The sequence below is a fragment of the Lonchura striata genome, chromosome 8 (genome assembly GCF_046129695.1).
Source record: "Lonchura striata isolate bLonStr1 chromosome 8, bLonStr1.mat, whole genome shotgun sequence".
In the NCBI taxonomy this organism is placed as follows: domain Eukaryota; kingdom Metazoa; phylum Chordata; class Aves; order Passeriformes; family Estrildidae; genus Lonchura; species Lonchura striata.
Window position 1 is genome coordinate 771,642 of NC_134610.1, and position 6,498 is coordinate 778,139.

The following is a 6,498-nucleotide window of genomic DNA, read 5'->3' on the forward strand; positions in this document are numbered from 1 at the left end:
TGTGAGGCGCGCTGATCTGACAGAATAACCAGAAAATGCTCTGCACAGAATATCGGTGCACTCAGGCCTTGCTCTGCTGGGCTGCAGAGGGGCACTGAACCTTTCCCTGGTGCGGGTGAGGGGCCGGGGAAGCCGGCCGGCGGTGGGAGCGGGGCTGCCGGGCGGCCCCAGCTCCTGCGGCCCCGCCGGAGCGCCCGGTGCCGGAGCTGCCCCGCGGCGGCTGCGGCGCGGCTGTGACTGGCAGAGCTGAGTTACACCAGGGCAGGGGTCCCTCGCCCAGGTGTGGCCCTGCTAGCAGGCCTCTCGTCTCCTCCCAGAAGGGTTAAACACGGCCTCTCTCCCCTGCCCTCGTCCCTCGGCAAGGAAAGGCACCTCCACGAAGGGGCTCTTTCTGTAGGAGGTCACACCGTGGCACCATTTTATCCTGCTGAAGAGACATCCGCTCTGCTGACTGTAAACTCACTGATCTATTATCTTGCCTGTTATCTCACTGATAATGGAGCTCCTTATTCCTGGCTCACTTTTATAATCCATGTTTAACACTGACCTGGCTCTTCCCAGAGCCGAGGGTCCCTGGCCTGAAGCAGGGCCCTGGCTGGGAGGTGCTGTGCAGACCTGCAGGGCTCAGGGTCTGCACTCCCCTGCCTTGGGGTGCTTTGTGCCTCTCCCGGCAGGTGTTCACCTTCTGAACACCCACAGATTTTTAGAGGAAAGGGACAAAAGTGAGCTGAGCTGTTGGCACAACAGAGATGTCATCTGTGCCTGAGCTTGCCACCAGCATCTGACAGGAGGATTTGACCTCCAGATACTTTTCCTTCTGGTCAGAAAGTTCAAGCTCTCTTTTGACCAAGGCAGAGGTATTGGTGGGATGCCAGCAGCTGATTTTAGTTCTCTAAACTGCTGGTTTTATCTGTGTGCCTCAAAGAACCACAAACCTACTGATGCCTTTCCTCTCCTGTCCCTGGTCACAGCTCGCCTTGGCCAGATCCAGCTCCTTGGAGGACTTCTCAAAGCCACAGAGGTAGGATTGTGTTATTCTGTGATTCTGGAGTCACTGTTCCTGGCTTATTCTGCATGAGAGGTGTGTCCTGGGGATTGTGGCAGCCCAGGTGCGATCGGGGTACGAGGCAGACAGTGGTACCCAGCACCTGGGACATGCAGGTGCAGTTGTGACCTTTGGCTTGAGCAGGGCAACAGGCAGCACCGCCGTGGGAGGGATGGCATGGTGGCATCTCATGGCATGGTGACACCCTGCAGGCACGGGAGGGATGGTGTGGTGACACTCCACAGTGTTGTGACACCCTGCAGGCACAGGGAGGGATGGTGTGGTGACACCCCACAGTGTGGTGACACCCCATGGGCACAGGGAGGGACAGTGTGGTGACACCCCACAGCGTTGTGACACCCTGCAGGCACAGGGACGGACGGTGTGGTGACACCCCATGGCACAGGGAGGGGCGGTGGGGGCACACCACCGTTTTGGGTGGAAATGCAGGCCCACAAAGAGCAGCAGCCCACGGTCACATGGAATTCTTGTGCTCCTCCTGCAGGCACCTCGTTGCTATATTGAAAGAAGATAAAGAGACATTTGGGTTTGAAATCCAGGTAAGGCCTAAATGACAAGTTGATTCGTTAACAGCAAAATGTGGCGCAGAGTCTGAAGTGTCATATCCCCAGAAGCAGCTGAGGCAGGCCAGAGCAGAGGAAGGTGCCTGTCAGAGCCTGTGAAATCTGAAGAGCTTACAGCACTCATACAAGACAGGGATGTTTCTCCAGGGATTTTTTTGTAGTGAAAGTCACAGATCAGAATTTCTGGCCTTCTCACAAGTCAGAGTGTTGAATGTAGGAGAAACCCCATCCAAATCCAAATAAGAGGCAATGATAGTACCTTCTTACCTCCATAAGTGAATATTTTTTTGAGAATTGTATATGAGAATATTTTAAAATGAGAGATATCAAAAACCTCTCTTAAAAATTACCTTATACTGGCTTTTTGCTACCTCCTTTAATATGCACAGAGAGATGTGTACTTTTGAAGAAGGTATACAATATTTTTCCATAAATACCTGCTAAGCATGACTTTTGGGGCAGGAGCTAAATCATACAGGAAGAGATTCTGTTTGGTGTAGAAGTGTAAGTCATCAAGTAGGAGAACCAGAATGCTACCAGGAGTACTGCCAGTGGGAGATTCTGTGTTTGTGGGTTTTTGTGAGAAAGGTAACTCATAATCAGCAGGTCTGCTAAAATCCTGGCTGCAGTTAAAAAATGATCCCAGGAATAAGAGGATGTAGTCTGGGAGCAGAGGAATCTGCCTGCCAGCAGCGGGGCACTTTTAAAGTGCTTTCCTCTGTCTGCACACAGAGGGAAAAAGTGTTTTCTGTGAAATTAGTGTGTTAGGAAAAGCTTAACTTTGCCCAATTTGGGTCTGTGACTAATGAGGGGGTCAGCACTCAGCTTGTGAACAGAGGAGAGCTTTCAGAAGGGAGGATAATTGAGTCAATTATTGGGCTTTTGTGTAAATTGTCAGGGCAGATTTTCATGAAATGTGGCGTTCTGATTAAAAATAATTGTTCTTGGCACGTTTTCTTCCTGAACATATATTCAGCGTGAGCGCTTCATAGAAAGTCGGGGCTGCAGAAAGGCAGCATCTGTCAGCTACTGAGGATGTTTAGAAGCTGTAGTTCCCTCACTGTGAGATAAATTCAGGCAAAACACAATAAGATGATGTGAAACTTGAGGTCTAGATCTGCAGGGAGCTCGTGCTTCACTCGCACTCTCAGCTTAGGCATGAATTTTACTGCTAGGAATCCACAGGGGGGATTTGACCAGATGAGCTCTGAACTTCCCGGCCTCCACCCCTTTGTCCACACCGGCTGGGAAATTGGGACGGCAGCGTGAGCTCTCTCTGGGTTAGAAGCAGCAGCTGCAGGTTTCCAGGAAACAGATGTGCTATTTGCATGTCACCAGAAAAGGCTTCCTGCTGCCGCGGGATCTGGGCAGCCTGTGGCACCCGATTTTGCATTTTTCTAAATTCACGTCAGCACCCGTAACCACATGAGGGATTTAGAGTAATTAGAGTTACTAAATGTTTAGTTAAATGTCTAAGTCAAGAATAAAAAGCACTTCGAGGAGTGCGGGGATGTGTGTGGATGACAAGTTCCAGAGGCCAGAGGAGCAAAAGTAAGTTTAAATCTTCTGTCTTTTCAGTTCCCATGCAAACTGAGTTGTGCGGTAGCAGCAGCTGACCTCACAGAGCATTCCCAATGAATAGGAGTCAATCCCTTGAAAAGCCCCAGTGCCATCCTCTTACCCCCCGGGAGCATGAGCCATTCCCACCCGTGCTGACATATTCTTGGTTGAAGTTACAGAGTTTTTAATGCTGAATAACCAGCTTGCTTTAAAACTAAGTTGGCTTTTTTCCCTCAAACCCAGTGTAGAGGCACATGTCAGGTGTCTACTGTTTTCTGCTGTACAAATGTATTTTTAGTTGTTGGGATATAGCATTTTGATCTCATTCGCATACAATGTACTCTGCTTGTCACAGCCTTCTCATTGACAAAATACTGAATTTTAAGAGGCTTTCATGGCTCCAGGTTTGGTAACTGTCCCTTTGGCATTAACAGACTATTAGGTTTCCACACCACAATGATTTCTCCCTGGAGGTGTGCACTTGTGTCTGCAGAATCCAAGAGGAAAGCCCTGCCCACCTCTCCGGCCTTCAGACAGGTAACTGTCCGTGGGTTTTCCCGGCGTGGGAGGCCCGATGCTCCCCTCTGCCCGCTGCTGTTCCCGCGGGGCCGGTGAGGGCGGGCACGGGTGCCCATGTGGCCTCTGTGTGTCTCCGGCAGGCGACATCCTCAGCAGCATCAACGGCGTGAGCATCGAGGGCTTCGGCCACAAGCAGATAGTGGACTTGATCAAGTCTTCAGGGAACTATTTGAGGTGTGTGTCCCTCCTTTGGGTGGGGTTTGGTCTAATTTCCCCCCCACTGCAGGCAGGACCGTGCTGCCCCACGGCCCCGCAGCGCCCGAGGGGCAGAAGCCCCGAGGGCTGGGCTGGGCAGAGCCTCTGCTTCAGGGCCAGCACCACCCCTTCCCACAGGCTAGAGACCGTCAACGGGGCCTTGCTCCTGAGGAAAATGGAGCTGGAGACCAGACTGCAGGCTCTCAAGGTACTGTGGTTAATTCCACTGGCAAATGGAGATGGCTGCTGTGGGTTCACTGCTGCTGGGGCAGGAGGGTTTCCATGGGACACAGCATCCTGGCAAGGCTGACACCCGTGGGCTGCCTGCTGCCAGCACCCCCAGCCCTGGTGCCCCTGGCATTAATTTTTGTAAACCAGGAGTAGAGAAGAAAGGTGGTCAGAATGCCCGGACTGCCCAGGTGAGCTCAGGCCGGTCAGTTTGGGTGTAGGAATGTCCATCTGCACAGAGGGCACTGGACTGTGGCTGTGGCTCCTTCTGTGGCTGTCCCAGGCACAGGCTCGCCCGTTTGGCATTTTTAATCAGCTCTGCAGGGGTTGATTTCACCCCCAGAGCTGACCTGCAGCAGAGGCAGAGCAAGGTGGCCGGGTGTTGGATGGCTGGTGGCACTGGGGGGCTGTCAGGATCCCCAGGTGCTCCCAGGGCAGCAGGGGTGGCTGGCTGTGCCATTCCCATGCCGGGAGGCCCGGCGAGGAGGAGTGGGGTGCTGGTCCTGCTGGGTGCTCCAGAGCTGGGCAGGGCTGCAGAAGAGCAGCATTGCCCCGGCTGGGTGGAGGTGGGCTCCACGCTCTGCAGGTTCCGGGCTGCTCCTTTCCCAAATCGAACCTGGCCGGTGCCTTGGGCAGAGCCCCCTCAGCCATGAGCCCACTCGTGTTTTCCGGAAGAAATTTGCTACCCTCTGGGGAAGGAGTGGGACAGCCGAGTGTTTCCTGCGGGTGAGCTGCACTTGTGCGGGCTGTTTTGCCTCCCTGGGGTGACAGAGCTGTTCCTTGTCCCCACAGCAGGCGCTGCACCAGCGGTGGGGGGAGCTGCGGGCGCTGCTGGCCCGGGAGCGGCTCCTGCTGCACGGTACGTGTTCCCGCAGCGCTCCCGCAGCCCCAGCGGCTTGTGCCTCCCTCCCGTCCCCTCCCAAGGGGGCAGGGGCTGCCCGGGAACGCTTTTGTCCCGCGGGCAGCGAGCCCGGCCGCTGCTGGGGCGGCGCGCACCGGGGCTCTGCGTCACTCCTGGGCCAGGGCTTTATGCGGGTGGTAGCATTTCTTCCCCTCTTATTTTGGCTTTCCGGGGGAAGGGGCTGGGTTGGGTTCCCGTGGACTGGGCAGGGTGCAGGGAGCCCCTCAGAAGCAGGAGCAGGGCAGGGCCAAGGGGCCGGGCACGGCGCTGCTGCGGCGGGAGCGGGGCTGGCTGACGCTGCTCCTGCTCCTGCTGCCAGGGGAGCTGAACGACAACGCTCTGCCGGGCGCGCTGGAGCCGGGAGAGCCCAGCCCGGGGGATGGCTGCGGCTCCCCGGGACCCTTCTGGCCGGGCAAGCCGCGCTTCTCCAGCGAGAGCAGCTCCCGCAGCCGCCTGAGCTCCATGACGCTGGGCAGCGAGGACAGCTTCTACCAGGGCAGCGCCTTCGAGGACTGGGCCGCAGAGAGCCTGAGCCGGCAGTCCAGCCTGGAGGACGACTGCGTGTTCCCCAGGGCCGGGGCCGGGGCCCGGAGCCCGCTGCGCAGGCACCGCAGCATCAGCCTGGCCAGCAGCGGCTCCGGCGGCTTCGGCACCCTCCCGCGCAAGAGCCGCGGCGCCAGTGTGCGGAAGCATCTTCTGAAATTCATTCCGGGCTTTCACCGGGCCGTAGAAGAGGAGGAAAGCCGGGTCTGATGTCGCACGTGTCACCCTCGTGCCTGGGCTGTGGCCTGAGGCGGTGGCACCGCAGGGCACTCCCCTGGACAACAGTTCTGATGAGAGTCACACGGCTCTGGGGTTGTAATTATTTTAATTTTTAATCAGAGCAAGCTGTGGACCTCTTCATTAACGTGAAAAATGAGCGACTCCAAAACGTGAAGAACCTTTGGAGAACTTCCTCAGCGAACTTCACTGTTAATAACAGTTTTTAATTGAATGCGAAATTGATAGCTATTTATTTCCTGTTACCAGAGTCAGTGTCTTCCAAAGGTCTTTAATAAAACGAGTGCTTCTACTGAAACCAGTTGCAGAGTCCCATTGGGAAGAGGACGGAGCCTGGAGCGTGTGGCAGGGAGAGCCACGCAGGGAGTTCTGAGCGTCAGGTTTGCACCCCGGCAGCCGCTGGGCAAAGCGTGTGATAACCCCGTGCTGCTTTGATCTGGCCAGCTGCAGCCTCTGCCGGGTGCTGGCGTCCCGTGTCTTGCCAAGTGCCTCCTTCCAGGACAGGTGGAGTGGAAAGGGCTCTCCTGAGCGTGCACATGTCCCCAGGCCCCTCTGCAGGGGCCGTGCTGGGGAGGGCAGTGGTGTCTGACGCTGCCCCAAGCAGAGCAGCTCTGTGTCTGGCTGAT